This window comes from Gorilla gorilla, chromosome 7 (assembly GCF_029281585.2).
Source record: "Gorilla gorilla gorilla isolate KB3781 chromosome 7, NHGRI_mGorGor1-v2.1_pri, whole genome shotgun sequence".
Lineage (NCBI taxonomy): Eukaryota > Metazoa > Chordata > Mammalia > Primates > Hominidae > Gorilla > Gorilla gorilla.
In genome coordinates, this window is record NC_073231.2 from 16,994,676 (window position 1) to 17,020,353 (window position 25,678).

The window sequence follows — 25,678 nt, forward strand, 5'->3', positions numbered from 1 at the left end:
TGATCCACCACCCCCCGCCTTGGCCTTTCAGAGTGCTGGGATTACAGGCAGGAGCCACCATGCCCAGCTGAAATTGTAAGTTTAGATAACACCATATCTCACTTTTTATTAATGGATTTGCTGTAGAAGCAGTGGCTGGACAATCCCTTTTATTTACCGTGAGGCAGCCCAAATATCATCTGACCTACCAGGACTCAAGGGCTGGTTTCCTGAGGACAGAACATGGAAATCCCTGTCTTTTAGACTGGGGCTTAACAGTAGGGGTGGCAAAACCCTGGGCTAGATAGGTTAGATTCTTATCCACAAATGACCCATCCTCTGGTCATGATGTCACATTTTTAAGCTGTTTCAACTTACTCAGGGACAAGTTTTGGGGCTCATTAGCTTTCTACAGTGTCAGTTCCCATGGAACAAGACTTCTTGGCTGACAGGATCCCACATGGTTAATTCCTAGGGTCCTAGTTAAGTAGCTCAGGCTCAGTCCTCATGAAGAAGAGATTTCTTCCTCCTTATGCTGCCCTTTCCATGCATATGTGAGATCCCTGAAGCAAAATCACATAATTCTTTATCATCTCAACATCTTTGAAGTCCAAATGGTGAAAGGCAACTGTCATGCTTGCATCTGATTGCTGAGTCATGGTTGTGATTGTGTTCTATTCAGCAAATTAGGGATGTTCTTCATAGGACTTGCAACAGCCTCTCTGTTTACTTCATTAACAACTGATCAAAAGTCTAATGACTGGAGAAATTGTTTTTCTAAAAAAGGCTCCAGACATTCTTTTTTTGTTTTTTTAAACAGAGTTTCACTCTGTCGCCCAGGCTGCAGTGCAGTAGCTTGATCTCAGCTCACTGCAACCTCCGCCTCCCGGGTTCAAGCAATTTTCTGCCTCAGCCTCCTGAGTAGCTGGGATTACAGGCACCCACCTCCATATCCGGATAATTTTTTGTATTTTTAGTAGAGATGGGGTTTCACTATCTTGGCCAGGCTGATCTTGAACTCCTGACCTCATGATCCAACCACCTCTGCGTCCCAAAGTGCTGTGATTACAGGAGTGAGCCACCACGCCTGGCCAACACTCTATTGGATATCTTAAGGATGACCTTTTCGACACCATGACTCCTATCTCCCTGTGCCTTCTCTTCAATATGGAGATCCATCATTAGGGAGACAGCAGGGTATCACCTTCATTGTGTTGAGAGTGATCTTAGCTATTGCATAAACAAAATCATCAGAAGCACCACACAGGGCGGTTTCCCTTTGTTGGAGATGATTGCAAAGCATTTAGTTTGTTCTGCATAAGCTCACACATGACTGTAGTGTTAGAGGTGTTTTGGCCAATGGGGTCAGCCACAACGTTAGCTTTCTTAGAACTTTCCAAAGTTTTCTAAGAACAGAAAAGACCTCTCTGGTATGAAATGAGCAGTTTTTAGGTGGGTTTGGTTAGGTATGGCGGAATTCACATCTACTCACAGGTATTAGGAATGACGTCCCCGCCTGTACAGCCATCTTAGATGGTTTAACTTCCTCTCTGAGCAGTAGTAAAACAAGTTTGTTTATACTCTCAAAACTGAGCTTTTCCCTTTCTCCGGCACCATCTTGTCATCTGTGGTTTTATGGGTGTATGACTTGGGACAAGTAAATGCAGTCTTTGAAAAAGGCCCCCCAGGTGGCAGTTTGCTTGTGAATTTTCCTTGGTATTACCAAAAGAAGAAACAAGGTTCCTCTCTTTGTTGCTGCAAACTAGAGTCAATATTAGGTTGATGATCTCTTTATAGTATCTTTAAAGTTCCAAGGGGTCACTGCAGTGACAAAGCTGGTATGAAGGTGCTACGTGTCTTTCTTAGCATTTGAAAGTGTACCTTTAGCATACACCTTCTATATCGCTGTCCATGAAGTCACAGTACAAACTTCTCGGGAAGGTAAAAGACACAAACAGCTCTGCCTATTCCTAATCAGTGTAGTGCTGGTAACATTGCAAAATTATGCAAATGTACTGTGTAATGAACTCAAAACAGACTTGACCATCTGCTTCCTGGCAGGGTGCAGGCGATTGCACAGGAGTATACTCTGTTGACAGAACTCAATACATTGGGCCTCCTGATTCAGTGTCTTGTCCCAAGTTGGGAGTCTTAGGCTCCTGTCTGCGTTGTAGTTACGGTCTGATACAAAACTTTATAAACTGCTATTTGTCATGTCTTGGCAATCCTTTGCTTTCCGTCTGGGGTCCCTGTTAAGGCTGGATTCATATTGTTGCATCTATCATAGGGAGAGTCCACTGATGCTTTCCGAATAGGACCCACCAGAGAAAGGACCTCAACTTACTGTCAAACCCGAATGGCAGGATGGAAAAAACATCCCCCTTGTTTTATACAGCTTTCTTTATTCCATCCAGAAACAGGTTTAAATATAACCAAATCCATTATAAATAATCTCCCAATAGCTGATGAGACAGAGCTTATTCTTGTTAACAGGTACAAGCTTGTCTAGTCATAGAAGTGCTATTTTTTCCCAGGCTGAGACACCTTCAGCAGATATAGCATTTGAACAACTGCCAAAAAGGACATCTCTGGGGGTTACAAGACTTGGCAGGTCTTTTATTCCCAGAAAGCCTAGAGCTGAGAGTAGCATGAGCTGCCTTTTCCATTCCTCTTCCCAGATAACTTGTACCTCTGGAGATGGTGTCATTGGACCTTGGTTTTATTGCAAAGCTGCTGACAAGTCCCTGACTCAAGTTTTGGCTCCTTCTCGTAGTAGCTCATGGGGAAACTGAGGAAAAATCAAAATAAACTCACAGGTGACCTTCACACTGTCAATCATAACAAGGTTAGTCCCCAAATAGGGGCCCATAGCCTCTCCTCAATTGGCAGGGTATTGTTCAGACAACCCTTCTTGGCCAGCTATATTGCTCAACCATTGGAAGGGAGGGATGGCACGAGGCCACTGGCAATGACGAAAAATGAACCGGCAGACTCTTTGATAAAGACTTGAACCTAGGCCAGGTGTGGTGGCTCATGCCTGTAATCCCAGCATTTTGGGAGGCTGAGGTAGGAGGATCATTTGAGCCCAGGGGCTCAAGACCAGCCTGGGCAACATAGTGAGACGCCCATCTCTATAAAAATTAAAAAAAAAAAAAAAAAGCCAGGCATGGTGGCACGCACTTGTAGTCCCAGCTACTCAGGAGGCTGAGGTGGGAGGATTGCTTGAACCTAGGAGTTTAGTTTGCAGTGATCTATGACCACACTATTGCATTCCAGCCAGGGCAAAAGAGAAAAACCTTGTTAAAAAAAAAAAAAAAAGAAGAAGAAGAAAGAAAAGAGAAGAGAAAAAGAAAGAAAGAGAAAGAAGATTCAAACTTAGGTATCGCCAGTAGATGGAAACCAGTGTACTGTGTACTGTGCAGGTATGGTTCAATGTTTGACCCACTAACATGATATGGTCACCCTCTTCTTCTTTGAAAACAACCTTTGAGATCATTGTCAAAACCTCTGAGCGGTACAAGTACAACCCGACTTCAAGACATGCTTGACCTGCTTAGAGAAAGGCTGGGACTCTCCCTGGAGATCAAAGTCATTCCGTGTCTCCTCCTTGTACCTTTTGGCTAAGTTACTCCTCTTGCCACGCATCAGGTGATCAGGGCCCTAGTATTCAGATGCAGCACAGGCCTCATGGAATTCTTATCCTGTGCGGTTTGCTTAAATATAAGAAGTGTGCTGTTGTCGACTGAATTCTGTCGTCTCCACAAAAAATTCCTGTTTGAAGTCCTTAGAAAGTGACTGTATGTGGAGAGAGGAGCTTTGAAGAGGTAATTAAGGTTAAATGAGGTACTATGGATGGGTCCTAATCCAATCCAATCTGACTGATGTCTATAAAAAGAGGGGATTGGGACATTGAGAGACACCAGGGGCACATGTGCATATCAGGACCACCAGGCGAAGAGGCAGCAAGAGAACAGTCATTTGCAAGCACAGGAGAGAGGCCTCAGAAGAACTCAACTCTGCCAGTACCCTGATCTTGGACTTCTAGCCTCCAGAACCAGGAGAAAATCAATTTCTATTTTTGAAGTCACCCAGTCTGGGCACTTTGCTATGGCAGCCTTGGCAAACTAATACGTGCACCTTACTCTCAGAAAACTCCTGTTGCATTTTAGTACTGATCAGTTTCATATAAAGGAAACTTAAAGAGTGCACACAGTAGAATTTAAAATTTGCGTACCTATATAAAATAATCAATGTGACAAGAAACAGTAGTCTCACAATGAAATAACTGTCACAACATTTTAAATTATAGGCAATGCACAAGAAGTTCACGATGCAGTGGCTGTGAGAATCCAGATACACTGAAACACATTCTGCGTCATCTAATTCTACCTCAAGACCATTTTGATTAATGATACAGCATCAGTGAAATTTGTGGTATAGACCTTTTTCTTGCATACATTTAAAGTCCTAGACTGTTTATTTCTCTGTGGGTCACAATCTATGGGGTCCAGAAATGTCCACCATCTTTCGGGATTCATCCTCAACCTGCCAGAGCACAAACCACCCCATTTGGGTCTTTGAGAGGAGAAATATTTAACAAGTATAATTCTGTTTCCTTCCAGGATTTCTAACGTGCCCTTAACTGCCTAGGCCTTGTCGTGAGCAATAGTTTCGTTGACTCACAAACAGTTTTACAACAGGGACATTTGCAAACTGGTAATTTTCAGTTAAAGAAAAAAATATACACAGCCATGTTCCACCATGCCCTTAAATAGCATGATGGTTTTCATACATGTAATTTATACTCCTAAACTCCTTGCATTTCTGTCACTTTGTAATAACATGAAAACAATTTGGGAGTCACATTCATCCACTAGCAGTAAAACTTCCTGTTCCCTTCATGATCTGACTTTATAGTCATGGCCATCAGTTCTCTAAAAACACAACATCTCTCAGTTAAATCTATGCATAAAATCTTAAGAACTCATATTGAAGCTGAGCTTGAGGATATAATAATGTTGCATCAAAACATAGATTCATTTCCTCAAAGTGAAGTTCAGGAGGCGTCACCCAGGAATAAGTTAGGTTGTAAACACATGTAACTCACCCTCCAATTTTTTTCTCATTGTTTCTCTTAAAGAGTTACTGTAACTCTTCTGAAATGAGAGCTAGGGACTAATCTTCCTTATGTTCACCAATAACGTAGCCTGCTATTTTTAACAGTTTGAAAACTTCTGATGCATATATTCCTACCACTAACCATAGTTGTACGAGATCAGGACCTATTTTACTTGAATTTCTTCCATGAAATGTTGAATGGCTACTCTCTGGTTCCCAGGATGTGGAGAAAGGAACTCCTTCTGTCGATTTATAAACTGGAATTCAGTATCACCAACAGAGTCTGCAGCCCTGTGAATGGCCTAAGTCCTTCCTAGCTCTTTAGCATACTGAGAAGTTCCCAATTCACGGACAGAAACACCTATAACAGGTTGTCTATATTTTTAGCGTATTCCCATTTTCAAAGGTCCTAGATGGTGAGTTTTGAGAAATACTGGGCCTTCAAACCCCCAGTGGGTCTTGATGATTTCCATCTTGTCGGACAGATGGACCACTGGTTACCATGGAAGATATAAGAGAAATCATCCATGGCTCAGGAGAGTGGAGCTGATATTCCTTGAATTAGCTGTTCATTCACATATTCAGAACGATTTAGCTGTTTTGAATCAAGCTACAAGATGTTTGGTAGATTTATTTTAAACCATTCTCTTCTGGATATAATTTGCCAGGCCTTAACAGCTGCAATTTTTTTCTATTTGGTGAACATTTTATTTAGCTTTCTCTTTTAAGGATGAAAATGCTAAATTTAAGCAGTGCTTACTTCTAGCATGAACAAGAAAAGTAGTAGTTGTATTAGTCTGTTTTCACACTGCTGATAAAGACATACCCAGGACTGGGCAATTTATAAGGAAAAAGATCTTTAATGGACTCACAGTTCCACATGGCTGGGGAGGCCCCACAATCATGGTGGAGGGCAAAAGGCACATCTTACATGGCAGGCAAGAGAGAGAGATATGAGAGCCAAGTGAAAAGGGAAACCTCTTATAAAACCATCAGCTCTCGTCAGACTTATTCACTACCGTAAGAACACTATGGGGAAACCGCCCCCATGATTTAATTAGCTCCCATCAGGTTCCTTCCATAACACATGGGAAATATGGAAGTTACAATTTGAGATGAGATTTGGGTGGGGACACAGCCAAACTGTATCAGTAGTGTATTTAATAATTGATTATTGAATGTTTCTCCCATCAGTTGCTGTCTCTGTTAGCTGCCATATTCTCTCATAGGACCAACCTCAACTTCTGAATTAACCAACAGGGTACAGATAGTGTTCACTAAATCTTCAATAGCCACAATTTCTCAAAGTAGCTAATGGTTTTGACCACTCTCAGAAGCATCTTTGAAACTCAAGTTGTTTATCACATCTATGTGACATTCACACTTTAATATCATTAAAGAGAATACTGGTCCCAATTTGAGCTAGTACCACCTAGGTGAGTTGTAACGTGCAAATAATCTTTACTCTTGGTATAAATCCATCTTAGGTGTCCCATGATGGGCTATTGTAAGTGTGCAGAGGGTTACTTTTATAGCCTGATAAAGATTTCTCCTCATCTCTGATATATTGCATTTTGGTTGCCTTGAATTTGTCTGATGCATGGTGTAAAATTAAAATGTTAGTTGAAAGTGTCGTTTTACACATGCACAGATCCTCCATTCCTATTCATTTCTCAGCCCAGGTCAGGATTTTCACCTCTTCTGTGAAGGAAAGCTTTTACCTCATGTTTTATAAAGTTATAAGTGTTCTGAACATAAATTCTCACACAACCCCTGTGGTTTCCGAGGCAGATCACAAACTTACAGAACAACATTGCTCTGCTTGATCTTGAATAGTAAAATATTTTATAGGAAACATAGAGCTAACTAGGGGAAGTAGTCATTTCTGCTGTAAAGACATGGCTTTATGGTCACAAAGGGATGAATTTTGGAGAGGGTGGTGGCCCTTTCTCACCCCAAGTTGGCATCTGCTTCTCAAAGAGGGGGATGAGGTTATAACCTGAGCAGACAGGAATACTCACTTTGAGCAACTGTCTAGAGCTTTCAGAGCCAGCCATACAAACAGTCAAAATCTGATGCAGAAAGAGCAAAAAACCCACAATGTAAAATAATGAGTAATATTTTTTAATACTGTGGGTATCTGTTTGTGATTTAGGGTCAATCTTAGTTTACAAACTGAAGCGAGAAGACATGCAGGCTAGGAAACCATGGCACAGAAGATTAAGCGGTTTAACTCTGGTCAAGAAACTAGTAACTGCTTAAGTAATTATTGTATCCAGTCTCCTTCCTTCTTCACACTGCACACTTGAATAACTGAGCTGCCGCAAGCAACCTGAGCTTCAGAAGTAGATGGGTCTGCCTCTATCAAGACTGCACGCATTCAGAGCCAAAGAAAATACAAAACTGTCCAACCCTTCAAGAAGGGAGAAGAAACATTGGGAGAAATACCTAATGTAGATGATATGTTGATGGGTGCAGCAAACCACCATGGCACGTGTATACCTACGTAACAAACCTGCACATTCTGCATATGTATCCCAGAACTTAAACTATTTAAAAAAACATAATTTCTACCTTTTTGACTGTACCATCCCATCATTTTCATCAGCTCAATAAATGTCAAAACAAATTTGATTGTTTTCAAATTTTTAGCCAAACTGGAGGAAAATATTGACTAGTCCCCTCCTCGGAATAGAATTATGGACTCTCACTATTTTCTTTTTTATCATCTCTACCAACAATGTAAGCTTATCTAGACCCATGTGCATGATTCAAAGAAGAAGGTACATTTCTATTGTGGTAAAATATACATTAACATGAAATTTACCATGTAAATCATTTTGAAGTGTACAATTCATTGGCATTAAGTACATTCACTTTGTTACGCCATCATTATCACCACCCATTTCTAGAACTTTTTCATCATCCCAAATAGAAACTGTACTCATTAAATAATAACTCCTGATTAATCCCTCCCCCCAACCACTGGTAACTCCTATTCTATTTTCCATCTCTGTGAATGTATCTAATCTAGGTACCTCATATAGGTGGAATCACACATTATTTGTCCTTTTGTGACCTACTTATTTCACATAATGTAGCACAACGTCTTCAATACTCACCTCTGTTGTAGCATGTATAGCAGTGCACAAAGCTTCCAAGGTCTCCACATTCTCGCCAACATTTATTTTCCATTTTTCGATGCTAGCCTTCCTAATGAGTGTGAGAAGAAGGTATTTGATTTATTTATTTATTTATTTATTTATTTATTTATTTATTTATTTTGAGACAGAATTTCACTCTTGTCACCCAGGCTGGAGTGCAATGGCACGATCTCGGCTCACTGCAACCTCCGCCTCCCAGGTTCAAGTGATTCTCCTGTCCCAGCCTCCTGAGTAGCTGGGATTACAGGCACGTGCCACCATGCCTGACTAATTTTTTTTGTATTTAGGAGAGACGGGGTTTCACCATGTTAGTCCGGCTGGTCTCAAACTCCCGACCACAGGTGATCCACCCGCCTCAGCCTCCCAAAGTGCTGGGATTACAGGTATGCACCACCACACCCTGCCAGAAGAACCCATCTTTTAACCCATTTTTGAGGTGGCCCCAGTGCTGAAAATATATTAATAGCTTAATACATTTTTTGGAGAGCCAAACAAATATGACTTGATGAGAAGTTTGCCATCTCTATCTCTTCATTAAGCCAGAGGAGCCACCCATAAAGTATATTTTGACACAGGTTCTGGAATAAAGCCATGCCAGGGACAAAGGGTGAGAGGAAGCATCTGGCGGAAAGTCTCGCAAGTCCAAAATCTGTACAGCAAACCATCAGGCTGGAAATTCAGCAACAGTTGAAGTTGAAGACCTGAATCCAAAATCTGCAGGCTGGACACCCAGGCAGTGTTTCTATATTGAAATCTTGAGGCAGAGTTTCTTCCTCTTTGGGATGCTTCAGTCTTTTCTCCTAAGACCTAATTGAATGAGGCCTACCCATATTATGAAGGGTAGTCTATTTTACTGAAAGTCTACTGATTTAAATGTTAAGTTTATTCTAAAAATACCTTCACAGCTACATCCAGTTTAGTGTTTGACCAAACATCTGGGTACCATAACCTAGTCAATTTGACATATTACACTGACCACAATAGAAGCTTCTACAATAGGAGATTTTACCCTAAGTTTACACTAAAAATGTAAAGAAGCTGAGCACAGTGGCTCACATCTGTTATCCCAGCACTTTGAGAGGCCTAAGTGGAGGTTACTTGAGTCCAGGAGTTCAAGGCCAACCTGGGCAACATAATCAGACCCCATCTCTAAAAAAAAAAAAAAAAGAAAAACTAGTTAAGACTTTACATCAAGGACTCAACACTAAAGACTAAGAACTTTATACTAGTTTAAGACTTTATACTAAAAAAAGTTTGTTTGTTTGTAATGGGGTTTTTTAGATGTTACTTTTGTTCTCAATTACTGAAACTTTCAGGCATAAATTTCAGTTTTATAAATATTAGCAATTACTATGGGAGGGTCTTAACAAAATCATTTTTAAATGAATCCTTTAAAAATCATTTAAAAAATTTTCTGCGAGGATTCTTGATGCTTCTATTCTTCTTCTTCAAATCAAAAAAACATCTACTGTCACGGACTTTGAACCATGCAGTATTTGCTTTGTGGATTGTTAGATCATAGTGAGTGTTTTCTAGTTTGATCAGAGGGTAGGGGGATTGGATAGGCCTGGGGAAACTGAGGTTGAAAATGTGGGCCAGCTTGGGAGTTGAGTAGGAGGGCAAGAGTTTGGACTGCTTTGAAATGGGAGGTTTAATTGATAGAACTGGCGATTGTTTGGCCTATAGCATTGGAGGGATAAACTTATTTGACAGCTATCGGCTTGTGGAGGACAGAATTTGAAAATCCTTCCACTAAAAGCATCTAGAAATACTGGCTAAAATATAATATATTTTTATTATTTAATGTAGACACAGTTCAGAAATGAACCTGGAACTAAAACCACAGTGAGAAGCTTTGAGCAGAGATGCTCTGGCTTCCAGAGGATAGGTTGTTAGTCTCAGCAATCTAGGAATCTGCTGATCTTCAGTTACCTGGGGCATCTCTGTTAATACAAAAAAGAAGAGGGGAGGTGAATGAAGCCTTGAGTCTTTCTCAGATGGGAAGTTGGAACCAAGGGGCTTACATAAAGTCAGCACTTTCAAAGTACTGCTCCCTATTAAGAGTAAACACTAGAAACAAATCCACTCCAACAGAAAGACAACAAAGAGACAGGTATGTCTTGTTCCTTCTGCCATCAGGTCAGAACCAGAGTTCCCAAAGCAATGTGTTCTCTATTATTTGACAATGAATTTCCTTCTCTTGCTTCCTATGCAGAAAACCAAAATCGAGATACAATATTTACCTGATATTAGTGCTCCACATTCCTCCAATATGTATCTCTCATTAAGACCAGAATGACTTCCTCATAGCCAGTTAAGCAGACTGCTCTTCCTAGATATAAACTCTCTGGGGTTAGAGGACAAGAGTTTGCTCAGTGTGCTAGTCCCCATTTCAGCATCTTTGTGCCTGATCATCTTGTCCTCTGGTGGCTTTGGATAGTCAGCTCACCACTTATTAGAAATATACATTCTGCTGAGGTGATTTATATACATTATCCTTTCTAATTTTTCAATAACCTTGCAAGGTAGGTATTATCAGCTCATTTTAAAGACATTAACACTTAGATTCAAAAAACACATTGCTAAAAGCTAGAAAGCAGTGGAGCTGGATTTAAATTTGGATCTATCAAACTTTTAAGCACATGGTTTTTCTACTATGAGCTATTACCTCTTACATATTCTTTGCAGAATATAAAATCCAGCTCAAACCTTCTCATCTTCAATCAGAGGTATGCTGGAGCCAGCTTCTGGCAGCAAATGAGCATCTTTCCCAACTCCACATTCAGTGACTTCACGTTGGTAACTTGTAATGAGCCACTGTAGAATTATTTACACCAGAAAAGTTGGCAAATGCTACAAATCAGGCTTTTCAGAGAGCCCGGTTGTTAAACATTTACCAGCACACCACTTGCTGCCTTTAAACTATACTGATCTCTCATCTCTCTTAGTTCTTGGTTTGCACATATTAGAATTAATTATATGATATTCTAAATTTTATATCAATAGATGTTATTCACTCAGATAATATAGCATAGGAGTTAGCAAATACTTTAATCTCTTAGGTCCAAGACTCTATAAAATAGAATTGGGTTTTAAAAGGCTCTGAGAATTGGAGGCAATAAAGGTGCTAAATCTACCAGCAGGGGGAGCCCAATTTCCAAACACAGGCATTTTGCCTTCTTTTTTTGGAATACAGCAGAGATCAAAATGAAAAATATAGGATAACATTTGTCAGAAACCCACACATTAGAAATAAATAGAAATGAATAGAATGTTTCAATAAAGTTATACTGGCAGAGCAAATATTACCGGATTCTGCATTGACCATGATACTGGAAATAAGGAAACACCCCGTTTTTTAAAAATTCTAGTAAACCAAAATCTCAAAAATCACCACTAAAGAACTTATTCATGTAACCAAACACCCCCTATTCCCCAAAAGTCTATTAAAGTAAAATAAAAATAAATAAAAACTAAATAAATAAATCAGGATGTGTTCCAGCAGGACTAGAAGAAAGAAAAAAAAATTTGGTAGAAACATAAAATGGAGAACCCAGAACTCTGAAAGATCATACCACTCTTTCTAAAAAGCAAATCAGAAGTAAGTACTATGCATTTTGTATTCTCTTATTGAGGCCTTTTAAAATATATAAGCTATGCAATTTTCAGAAAGCTGATTCAACATTCAAGATTCCTAAAATTCCCCCAAATAATATATAAATGAAATGCGACTGTAATCTAAAACTCAATGGGAATTTTTAAAAGCTTGATGAGATAACTCTAAATTTTATCTGAAAGAATAAAGGAGCAGGAAGGCATTTAAAACACTGAAAAATGAGAATAACTTCTACAAGAGGAAACTTGAACTTTCAGATTTTGCATCACATTACATACCATAATAATTAACACAATATGACGTGCTAAAATATAGGATCAAACAAATTGAATAGATTGTACAGATCTGTGAGTATTTAGAATTTGATTAACATGACATATCAAATTGGTGAAATAATTGTGAATTAGTTAGTAAATGGTGCTGGGATAATTACTCGGGGAGAAAAAGCTAATATTTCTCACCGTGCTCTAAAATAAAGTGCAGATGGTCTAAAGATTTAAATGCAATATTGATATTTATATATGTGAAATATATTAAATGCAATATATTTATATGTGCTTGTGTGTGTGTAGTTTTCAGTGTTTTGTTCTATGCATAGAAATATACATTTATTTAAAAAACAAATACACATTTTATGCAAAGGGATTATATGTGATCAGCTTCATTTGTATAATTAAACCACCCCTATGTATCCACCATCCTGTTTCAACATGGACAATCTTGCTTCATCGACCCACACTCTCTTGAATTATTTTTGTTATTTTGATTCAAATATGAGATTTCAAATCATTTTATTCGTAAATATTCCAGTATGAACATACAAAGGACAAGGACAATATTATTGGTGTACCCAAAATATTCATTGCAATTGCCTAATGTCATTAAACATCCAGTCAGCATTTCAGTTTCCCCAATTATATTATAAATGCTTTGTTACTATTTATTTGAAGCAGACTCAATTAAGTTCAAGGATATAGTCTCTTTGGCTTGCTCTTAGTTATGTGCTCATGCTTGTACAAACCACAGCAACCCATGGGCACCACATACTGTGATTGGCCACAATTGGGTCGTGTGCCCACTCCCATCATCATCAGATGGAGAGAATTTTTGTTACAGGAGAAATGGAGTGCTGGGTAAACACAAGCAATTGGCAACATGACCAACACATCCAACCCTACATCGTTATGCAGTGTTGCATTTTCTAATGGATTTCTCAGCCTGCCACTGTAACAGAGTTAAGCATCTTATGTTGTCTCAAATTGACTGATTGCTAGAAATCAGCCGCCCTCAAAGATTCTCCCAGCTCTTTCTAGAGTTTTCAGGAGCTCTTCTCCTGTGTGTTCCAGAATGAGTTTCTCTGGTTCTCAATCCCCAGCCTCCTAATCTTGACCCCGGTGTTATTGCCTCTTGTGCGGTACCCTCATCTTATACCTATGAAGGTACCACACTATATATATCTCTGAGAGCAGTCCTCATGGGTGACCACCTTTACCCTCCCACTGCCCTTGGAAAGAGACATTGCTCTTTGAAACCGACCAGGCCCTCCCACTGCTAGGAGAAGTAGTGAGTCTTCTAGTCTTGGGTCTACTGCTTACTAGCTGGTGTGTCTGTGTTTCCACACGTACTGCGTCATGGTCAACCCACCAGATGTATTTAGTTAATCCCTACTGGTCCCTCCAGTGCTGCCACCATGAATCGAGCTTTCTCTGAATGGGTCTTCTCTCACTGTAATCTCTTTTTCAACCTGTGAGAGCTGTTAAAATAGACCCCCAGCTGACGGAAGAAACGAACTCCCTGTGGCTAAAACGAGGCACACCAGAGATGAAATCAAGTGGCCGTAGCAGAGAGGGGTTGGCCACAAAACCCTGTATTCTTGTCATAAGGTCTTGTTTCCTATAATTGAGCAGAAGCCAGCCCTTGCCTGCAAAACACCTCTATGCCCTACAGTTCACCTTTTGATGGCAAAGAGCCCAATTCTGCCTCATTTTAATGTTAAAATTCCACCCTAAAATGAACAGAGAATGTATGTTACATGCATGCACACCCACTGCACATGCATTTGGGTTCTCCCTCATAAATATTTATAGATTTTCTCCAAATCTGCTAAATATGCGCCTAAGGCAGACCCCAAAGAACACAAACACCAGCTTTCCCTTTCCGCTCTTTGGTGTTTTCAGTTTCCCTGGAGGCTACGTTCTTTGATCTGCAGATCTGGTCTCTCAAAGTTTTCTTCTTTCCTTTCTCCATAGATGTCATGGTCCTTTGTTAACAAAGCGGTCTTCTTAGTCTACCTCATTTTACCAAGTGTTTCTATTTCTTCTTGTTTGCTTTCGACAGTCTCTATCGTAATGCAGCCTCAACTCCAGATTGACTTTATTTATGGAATACTTCCTTTAATATTAATAGATGTAACAATTCACTCATTAAAGAGTCAGTGTTTCCTGAAAATATGGAAAAACTAGCAGGTATAAAATACTGACTTATTTCATATAAAGTGAAAAAGAAGCTCAACAGCAAATTTCAGCATTCATTTTAAGAATAAATTGTAATTTAGAATCTGATCAGAACCTAATGCAAACCTGAAAGCCTGCTTTGATTTCGATTTGGCTGCCTGTGTTAGCTGCTTAATAAAAGTCTGTAAATTTATCTTAAAGTTTACATTTCTAACACATTTATCTCTAAAAGAATCTAGTGAGATTTATAATATTCTGAATATTTGTTTCAATGTAACAGTATTTGAAGAGCTCATCATGAGCTCTGATTCTCCATAAAGGGATTCTGCGTCCTGCATTTTAGTTATTTGGTACAATTGTTCAGCCTAGCTTTGTAGGGAAGAGAAAAATGTGTCTCTTGGTCCTCATAGCAGATGGCAGGCCACATGAGAAGGCAGATTCATTATTTCATTGGTGAAAAATCCGCCAAGAAAATTCCTTTTATCTCATGAAAGGCTCAACCTTCAGAACTGAGAGCATGCATTTGGAAGGTGTTATAAATACTTCATGTTATTTTGTTTTTGCTGTCAGTACATTTTAAATGCTGCACTGGGCTCTAGAGTCAAATACTGGCCTAAAGTCTCAGCACCACTTAAAACTGCATGTCCATTAGAGCTCCTTAACATATCAACCTCATATATAAAATAGGGCTCCTGATATAAGGGCTGATTGTTCTATTAATTGAGTTCAGTCATGCCAATTAAATAGCACATAGAATCTGGAAGGTGCTCAACAATACTAATTCCCTTCATATAATCTCCAAGGAGTAGTTAAATCAGCATTCCCCAAAGTGTGCTTGCTACCAGTTTTTAATAGTTATGGCAAAGAAACGTTTCTGTGATTAAATATATTTGGGCAAAACTGGCTTGTACAAAGATAAATCGATTATAGACTTCCCTTGTGCTTTTGTTACCTACACTAGGGGTGGGCTCAGTCACTTGGTGGATACCAACCCAATGGCCACAACCAAAGAGGCTTTTGCAAAGGGAATGTATTACTTGTAACAAGCATAGAGAACACCTTGGGGTAGTTTCCAAAGCAGTCTCTTCCTGAGCTGGGGGCTGGGTCAGGTCTTATAAGCATAGGGTAATGAGGCATGATCTGATTGGATTTTGCAGCAAGGTGATTTCGGGAGGCATGATGTGACTGGATCCTGCCATGGGGTGATGCCAGAACTCAATCTGATTGGATCCTGTACCCTGCCATACCGTGTTCATCCACTTCTTAATTCAGTCCCTTTAATTCAGAGCACTTAGGTTCCCCCGGTTGGTGCAGACTTGGCTCTTCCGGGCATGCTCAGCTTATGTGGCCTAAGGGTCCATGGCAACTGAAAAACAACTCCCGACTTTGTTACATAAAGGCTGAACAAGATTGGCTTGGAGCAGTTACATTTTCCTTTTCCTTTTTTAACTGCAGGGCATCTAGGAAACTTTTACGTGGATTTCTAAAGCACCATTACCCAGTCTTATTTGAATATGGAGTCCTTTCTTCCCGCAAAAGTAACAATCTGCAGGGCACATTTAGGGAAATAATGGGTTACCCTCCATCGGAGCAATAAATCCTTCAACCGTGGCTGCTTTTCTTGTATCTATACCCCACAGTTTTGTGATGGGACTGGTTCTCATATGTTTTAAAGAATTTTAAATGATTTTTAAAAGAAATGTTAATATATTTGAAGGAAAAAGACAATGGTTTGTTAACCATAGATATGTTAAACATAGATATGTTTCTTCTGTTATTAAAACACAGCCTAGATTTGGTACATAAGTATGTGATGTACTGACACATTTTCAGAGTTTCTAAAAATGTTAAAAATGGAATAATACTAAAAGGCTATTTCGCTTAATCCTTAGCAGGGCACAGCTACTTTCACTAAAATGTTTTCTGCCTCTTTTAGGCTAATAATCTGTGCACTTAGTACTCAGCAAAGTGGTTTACTTTCACCACCAAATCCGCAAAGCTTTCCTTTTTCTCTGACCTTGAGGACATGAGAACTCGGGGAAGAATCTGCTACACAGGTAAGGCATTCACCACTTTCACACTCTTCCAAATGAGCAGGAAAGAAAACTTCAGCCTGGATGAGGAAAAGAGAGAGGAGGGAGTCGGGAGAGTAGGGGGCCCGCCTCCATGGGCTGGGACTTGGGCAATTACTCTAAAGGACCTTGGCTTGATTTACGGTTTTGCTGTCACTTATTGAAATTCTGTTTTTTTGTTTGTTTGCTTTGTTTTGTTTTGTTTTTTGTTTTTGACAGAGTCTTGCTCTTTCGCTGAGGCTGGAGTGCAGTGGTGCCATCTCGGCTCACTGCAACCTCCTCCCAGGTTCAAATGATTATCCTGCCTCAGCCTCCCGAGTAGCTGGGACTACAGGTGCGTGCCACCACACCCAACTAATTTTTTTTTTTTTTAATAGTAGAGATGGGGTTTCACCTTGTTGGCCAGGCTGGTCTCAAAAACTCCTGACTCAGGTGATCCACCTGCCTCAGCCTCCCAAAGTGCTGGGATTACACGTGTGAGTCACTGCACCCAGCCTTGAAATTCTAAATAATTTTTCAACAAATGGTTCCATATTTTTATTTTGCACTGGGCTCCTCAAATTATGTAGCCATTCCTATAAGGGGGGGAAACTTTGAAGAGAGGGCATGGCCTTTTCAGTGTTTGGCAGGTGTGAGTTGACATCATTTTGCACTGACTGAGGAAGTAAGTGTCTGATCAGAGCTCTCAACCCTAATGCCACAGACAGGAAAAAAAAAATTGATAGTGCTAAACTGGCATGGCAGGCAGAGAACAAATTGAAGTGATAAATACATATTTTGTGGGTGAGCCTTTCCAAACTGATAAAATATTTGATTTACTATCCCTCTTCTGAAACCCTAAGTAACTTACAGCATCCAAAAGAACAGCCTGGGGGTGGTTATGCTCCTAACAGAAACCCTCTATTTACACAGCCATCAATTTCCCCTAGGGAGGGTTGCCATGGTGAGGTCTGTCACACCCGACAATCACTTCTACACACCATTCATTTAGAAAGTAAGCAATTAAATTCTACCCTAAAAGGACATACAAAAGAACGATCATTATAGCCATTTTGGATGACTCATTCATTGGGATTAAAAGGTTGAAAGCCTCTTCAGGTCAAAATCATAGCTCCACCACTTATTTCTCATTAAGAATCTTTTTGGGTACTACATAATTTAAAACCTTAGGGCCACTGTTGCTACAGAGAAAAATTGCAGAACCTAAAAATATTCATGAATTTGACTTTTTAAAACTAGACTTTACAGGATGGACCCAAGAGAAGGGTATTTGTTTTCCAGTCAGTTTCACAAGAGTGGTGAATAAAAGGGAAGCACTTTCAGATTGTGTCAAGGCAGAAGGCTGGATGAAGGGGATTGGAAAGCTGCTTCTGGGGAAGTGTGAAGAAAATCAAGAGATCTGGTCATAGTGTTCAAAATAGGAGTGCTTCCCAGATGGAGAGGTCAGCAGTGACAAATGCATCACCTTCCAGCAATGTGGGGCATTGCACATACAGAACATTCCAGGTAGGCAAAGTGCAAAACTCCCAAAGTGAAATAGGGAGACCACAAAATGTTACAGGAAGTTCAAGTCAAACACTGGAACACTGCAGGGATGGTGTTCCCTGGAGTTGTTCTCCAGTGGCCCTTAAATCAGAGAAATGAGAACTATCCCAGGAGAATGCACAGTGCAAGAAGAACGTAGAGCTATTGACTCCGGGGAACAGATACCTTTAACACAGTAAGAAAGATCTTTGAAGAAAGTTGAGGGATTGCTGGAGAGGTAGGAAAGGCAACCAGGAAAGGGTCTTGCTTAAAGGCCTGTGACTGTATTTAAAGAAGTGCTCAACTCTACTAAATGCTGCAGAGCGGTCAAGTCAGAAAACAGCTGAAAGATACCTACCAGATGTACCAATTTAAAAACCAACATTGATGACGTTGGAAAACAAAATTTCAATGGAAGGGCTGGATTATAGTGGGTTAAGAAGTGACTGGAAGGTAAAGAAAAGGGGAAAGTGAATGTGGCCCAGCATTTCAAAAATCTGAGTTCCGAATGGGAGAAAAGAAAAAAGACATCATCTCCTAACCCACAGGGGCTGACTGAGCATCCTTAATAGAAGGGAATAGTCCTGAAGATCACAGAAGATGGGAACCCCGACTGCCTTATTCACTGTTACTTCCCCACTGGCGGGTCAGTACCTAGCACAGAAGCACTCACTGGATATTGTGTGAATGGATGACACTGAGAATGTTTAGATTTTGATACTTTCAGAATGGAATCTGCATAGAGTTGGCCTTATTACGAGTGGGGAGAAGGGATAGAGAGGGGGAAAAGAGATAAGGGTGGGGAGAGAAAGAGCCCCAGTGTAAACTGCAGTATTCAGCACAATTTGGCCAATACGTATGTGTTCCAAGCTGCTGGATAAGCCAGGGAATCCAGGTTGTTGAGGGAGGGTCAAGAAGGGTCTCAAACAGCAGCAGCACTAGTGGTCATGTGGGCATTAGCAGCACAGCTCTGAAAAGTCATTGGTAGGAACCAAGACAGAATAAAACTCCCGAAGGAATGGGGGATGCAAGATCTTAGCAGGTGACAGGCCACTAACACACTGCTTGAGATGTAACACAGGACTCTTCTTCCCCGGAGGGTCATTTGGAGACATATGGAAGTTTAAAGTGGGATCCCACATTTAATGGAGCCCTGAGGATATCGTGGCAGGACTAAGCCTGTAGGATCAAAGTCTTTGTGCCTACAGCTGGGGAGCCTGGAGTAGAAACAATCGCCGGTTAGTCCTAGTTAGCTCAATTTAACAAACATTAATTGAACAGTTCCTATGTTACCAGGAGCCATGGAATGTACTGGACATATTAATGTATATAAAATACCATGTCTGTTCTCCAGACACTCAATGTCTAGCATAGGAGACAGACTTATATGCAAATAAACACAACAGAAAGAAGTGATACATACAAAATAGAACTATGTTTAAGATACCTAGAATAGAAGGATGTGAATTCTGACTGGGGGGATTGGAGGAGGCATCAGAGAGAGGGGCTCTTGAGCAGAATTTTTAATAAAAAGAAGTTAAGTTTTCCAGGCAGACAAAGGAGGAGATGTTCAAAGCACAGATGTCATTATCTTGTGCAAAGGTATGGGAGCTTTGATTGTAATATATTCTACTGGACAAAAGTTAGATAATTAACGTGCTTTCCCAAAGCATATGACACAAAAACAGATCAGATCACTTTTAGCCTTTCAAGCTACCAATTATAAAGGCTTCTTTAGCACTACCTGTTCTGTAGTAGAAAGAAAACGTGGCTAGGGTAGGTGCAATGTCCTTGAACAGCACAGCGAGCTTGTAGCTCTAACAAATCCCTGGATCTCCTTTCTTCACCTATAAATAATAGGTAAGCTAGCTTATTCCTATTTAGTCCTAAATGTTCATATTTCTTCTTCCCCCTTTAAAACATTGTTAAGGACTTTTTAGAAAGGTCATCTCTCTGCTGTATTCTCACAACTAGACATCCCAATCACTGCATCACTGTTACCAAGCAGCAAGGCCTCTTTCCAGTGATGTTAGCCAGGGGAGGTTCGGCTGATCACCCAGGTCCGGGGCAGCACATTCGTTCCCTACTCTTTTTTTTTTTTTTTAATTAGTCCCTGGTTCACTGGTGTCTTCCAGACTTCCTTTTCTCTCCCATTTGCTCAGTTCAGCTTTGTTGTTTCAAATAAATCTCCATGGAAGGAAAAATACAGTGATCATTTAAATCCACGGACTCTTCTGAGCTGAAAGCCCTCCAGGTGGCTCATTCTTGCCTCTCTGCTTAATTTCCCCATCCATCTGAGAAGATGTCTTTTAATCATTCCTACTGCATCTTGATGTCTCTTGTAATCAATGGCTTTTTAAAAGATAAATTACTTTTCAATAATTGTTACTAGGCACTTTGCAAGTTCCTTCACATTTACAAATTACTTTTTAATAATTGTTAATAGACACTTTGCAAGTTCCTTCCCATCTTTAGCTTGGGAGAGAAATTTTCTTAGTGGAGCATTTGGACTAGAACAGCCAAACAAATATAATTTTAACTGGTTTTATGACACGACCCTAGAATAATAAAGGTCACTAAGCTATTAGTGAATTTTCGTTTACTTTTTGAATATTGTATTGTTCCTGACAGCCAAAAATTTGCTTTGTATCTGCTATTGATTATATTTTGCTTCCTGAACATGTTATGCATAAGGTTACTTTATTTCTAAGTGTGTATCCTTTTTCTCTACTTACTCATTTAATTTTAACTTAACATCTTATTTCTGTTCTTAAATACATTCCATTGGTAGACATTATCGTTTGAAAACTCCTTTTGGCAACCTCTTTCAGATGGGAGTCTTTGATTTGGTCAGTGCTCTGGCTTTTCAGGGAGGGCTCTGTGAAATAAACCTGCACATCTTTGCAACTTCTGAGGTTTTCCCCTCCACTCACTAGCTGATGTTCTGAGCCCTTTCCTGGTTTGGTTGGACTGAAAGGTTCCCATGTGTGGCTTTCAGCCATTCACTAATGCTATTTGATGTTGGTGAATAGTCCAGGTTATAAAGTATTTTGCAAGCTCTCCTTGCGTGGGCACCCTCCTCCCATTTAATTACCCAGTGGGAAGAAGAGAGGAAAGTATTTCTGGAGAGCAGTCTCCAGATGCCGAGAGCTAATAAATCACTTTCTGCAACACCACGTTTTCTTCTTTACTCAGAACTATTGTTCAGTATGTGATTCCAAGCAAAATTTGAGTCCTATTTTGCTTTTGTTCTGTAATGCAACTATAGCTGCTTGTCTTTTAGATTTTTCAGTTGCCTGCCTTTCCTGAATTGTCTTCTTCACATGATACAACCTATGCAATCCAATTTTACTGAAACTATGTAAAATGATTGTGCCTTGAAGAAAAAATTGCATTTCTACTAGAGCATAGCCATCAGGACTTCAGTTTCTGAGACTCACTTAAATGCCTCTCAAGGATACAGGAGTGAGATGCACTAAGAGGCAATTTGCTCCATCCCTCTTAGGTAGGTTTGGTTAGAAAGGGTGAGCAAATTCTGTGGCTGCTTTACTAATCCTGGAAAGACAGTGCTGTAATAGAGGAACATGTCTCAGAGAGTCATGTGTATCCATTACCTTTCAGAGCCATGGCAAAATCAACTCAATTTGGAGATAGTGTCTTTTGTGTCCATTTAAAACAATTTTGAAATTCAATTCATTTTAAATTTATGGACCACAATGGAGTTTTTTACTATATCTGTTAAAATATGGAAACTTTAGCTCATTTTGATAGCATATGCTATATATACACAAATGGAATTTAAGAATGCATTTCATTTTGGGGGGGATACATGAGAACTTAAAAGGCAATGCCATTTAAATTGTGCCCCATTTTTCTCTCAAGCATGGGAGTACTGGGCTGTGAAGTTACCTCCCCATATATGGATAGTAAGACTGTTTTTCGACAACCTACAGGATGGGAGAAAATTTTTGCAATCTAGCCATCTGACAAAGGTCTAATATTCAGAATCTACAAGGAATTTAAACAAATTTACAAGAAAAACCAAACAACCTCATTAAAAAATGGGGAAAGGACACGCACAGATGCTTCTCAAGACATTCGTGCAGCCAACACACATATGAAAAAAGCTCAGTATCACTGTTCATTAGAGAAATGCAAATCGAAACCACAATGAGATGCCGTCTCGCACCAATTAGATTGGCTATTACTACAAAGTAAAAAAAAAAAAAAAAAAACAAAAACAAAAAAACCAACAGATGCTGGTGAGGTTGTGGAGAAAAAAGAAATGCTTTTACATTGTTGCTGGGAGTATAAATTAGTTCAACCATTGTGGAAGACAGTGTGGTGATTTCTTGAAGACCTAGAGGCAGAAATGCCATTTGACCCAGCAATCCCATAACTGAGTATATACCCAAAGGAATAGAAACCACTCTATTATAAAGATATGTGTACACATATGTTCAGTGCAGTACTGTTTACAATAGCAAAATCATGGAATCAACCTAAATGCCTATCAATGATAGACTGGATAAAGAAAATGTGGTGCATATACACAATGGGTTACTATGCAGGCATAAAAAGGAACAAGACTGGCCGGGAGCAGTGGCTCACACCTGTAATCCCAGCACTTTGGGAGGCTGAGGCGGGTGGATCACTTGAGGTCACGAGTTCGAGACCAACCTGGTTAACATGGTGAAACCCCGTCTCTACTAAAAATACACAAATTAGCTGGGCATGGTGTTGGGTGCCTGTAATCCCAGCTAGTTGGGAGGCTGAGGCAGGAGAATCGCTTGAACCTGGGAGGCGGGGGTTACAGTGAGCCGAGATTGTGCCACTGCACTCCAGCCTGGGCGACAAGCGTGAAACTCTGTCTCAAAAAATAATAATAATAAATAAATAACAAGGAACAAGATCATGTTCTTTGCAGGAACATGGATGGAGTTGGAAGCCATTATCCTCAGCAAGCTAACACAGGAAAAGAAAACCAAACACTGTATGTTCTCACTTATAAGTGGGAGCTGATTGATGAGAACACATGGACACGTAGAGGTGAACAACACACACTGGACAGCTGTGCAGAGCGTTAGGGGAGGGAGGGCGTCAGAGGGAATCGCTAATGGATGCTGGGGTTAATATCTAGGTGATGGGATGATCTGTGCAGTAAACCACCATGGCACACATTTACCTACGTAACAAACCTGCATATCCTGCACACGTACCCCTGAACTTAAAATAAAAGTTGAAAAACAGAAAAAAAAAAAAAAAAGAATGACTGTCTTTCTTTGAGAAGCAGTGTGATGTTGTATACAGAGCCCAGGCTTTGGGAGTCAGACAGAACCGTCATTGAATCCTGGCTCCAGGCTGGCTGTGTAATCCTGAGCACATTGCTTAGGCTCTCTGAATCTGTTTCTTCATAATCACACTCCTCATGGTCAGTGTGAGAACTGGTAAAGTTAGTATCTATAAAATGCTGAGCATAGAGCCTGGAGGAGAGGGAACCCTTGGTCCTAATCATGCCATACATCAGACAGAGGAGAGCTTTTAAAACAACACCTCTTCATGTCCCGGGAGTGGAGAGCCTCTGAGAAGTAAAAAACCACTCTCTTTCACATTAATGGGGAGTAATCCACCAAATTAGTGAAAATAGAAATAATCAATTCATCTTAATTTTATAATTTTCAATTACAGAAACTAATTAGGAAGTATTATCCACCTTTTATTGTGTCTCCATTGACAATTTGTTTGTAGACCTTTTTAGCTTTGCAAGCTTTCACTTCTGTGCATTACCTCTGTCAGGGGCCCTAACACTAGAACACAGTATTCCTTCTCCAAGGTCTTGAACCAGATGACTTCTGAGCATGGCGAATGAACCTCTCCGATCTGTATCCTAGCCTTCCAGGGACACTCGGTTGTAAGTCTCACAAAATCAAGAAAGGGCCTGAGGCTCAAGGTAAAAATCTGGAAACACTGGAGGCAAATGAAGCCAGAAAGATGGTGAAGTTTTCCGGAGAGAACATAAAAAGAAAGAAAGAGAACTTGGACATAAACCTGAAAAATGTCAGGCTTTAAGAGGAAAAAAGAATAATAGGAGTCCATAAAGAAGACTGAGATGAAACAGAAAGGTAGGAGGAAGTCGCAATCCCAGAAGTCAAGATAAAAGGAAGCCTCTTTTTTAAAGAAAATTAAAATTGAATGTATATTTCTGCTGAGATGATTATGGCATTTCTGTAAATATATTATGAGGAGAGGGTAATCTTTAAAGTTTTTAATCAGGGTAATAATTAAGATCCAGCAATATTGACTGATGTTTGCAAAATATCAAAAACGTGCATTTTTGTATATAATATCTGCTACTCAGAGTAAAAAAGCAATAGACATTTTCACATTTCCTCCAGTTAATATCTTTGAAATCCTGTGAAGGTTTTCTCAAAATGTCAGCAGCCTATGAGTTTCACAATCAACATAACAGAGAGCATTTATTCCAAGATTCTTGTTTCCTTCCAGCACTTTGGCAAAATCAGGAACAATGTATTCCCCATAAAATTGATATCTATCACTTATTCCATCCAATTTGAGACCAGCCTGGCCAACATGATGAAACCCCGTCTCTGCTAAAAATACAAAAAATTAGCCGGGTGTGGTGGCGGGTGCCTGTAGTCCCAGCTGCTTGGGAGGCTGAGGCAAGAGAATCGCTTGAACCTGGGAGGCGGAAGTTGCAGTGAGCCGAGATTGCGCCACTGAACTCCAGCCTGGGAGACAAGAATGAAACTGTCTCAAAAACACCACCAACAATAAAAAAAGCAAAAATGAAAAGAAACAACTATAGTTGTGCATGTCAGGAAGGCTCTACTGTCTATCAATTGAAGTATTTTTGCATTTACTGAAGTTAAAATAAACGAGGAGTTTTTAACAAAATACTCAGTGGTATGAGAAGGAAAACAGCAAAAAGTCAGTTCTCTTTTCTTCCTGCCCTACTTTCTATCAGTCACTCAGTAACTGTTTAAGGGTTCTAGGCTGGGAGCAGTGGCTCATGCCTGTAATCCCAGCACCTTGGGAGGCCAAGGTGGGAGGATCACTTGAGGCCAGGAGTAAAGACCAGCCTGGGCAACATAGTGAGATCCATCTCTATAAAAAATGTTTTAAAATATATTAGCTGGGCATGGTGGCATGTGCCTATAATCCCAGCTACTGGGGAGGCTGAGGTGGGAGGATCACTTGAGCCCAGGATTTCCAGGCTGCAGTGAGCTATGATTGCACCACTGCACTCCAGCCTGAGGAACAGAGCAAGACTTTGTCCTCAAAAATAGAAAAGAAAATAAAAAGAATGTCCCTTAGTGTCAGTCACCGAGCTGGAGATATAAATGAATAAGGTGAGGTATGACTTTCAAGAAGAAGAAGAGACGAAGAGAGAAAACCTCCATTTATTTACTGAGGATGTCATGTGTGCCAGGTACCCTCCTAGGCCCTTTACATGCCATAGCAGATCCAGGATTTGGGGAATCAAAAACATACACAATTTGGGGATCTTCTTTAAAAGAAAGAATATAAAATTTTAAAACGAAAATTAGGTGCAGGGTCTTAGACAAGCCCTGAATCAGACCACTCTTTTGTATATAAACCTCGAAAAATCTTCCCTTCACACTTTAAAATCCAAACTCTCTCCCTTGGCTTTGAAAATTCTACATGATTTGGCCTCTTGTAGAAGTCTCTTTGGAGACTCCATATTAAATAAAAGAGTGTATGTTCCCCCAT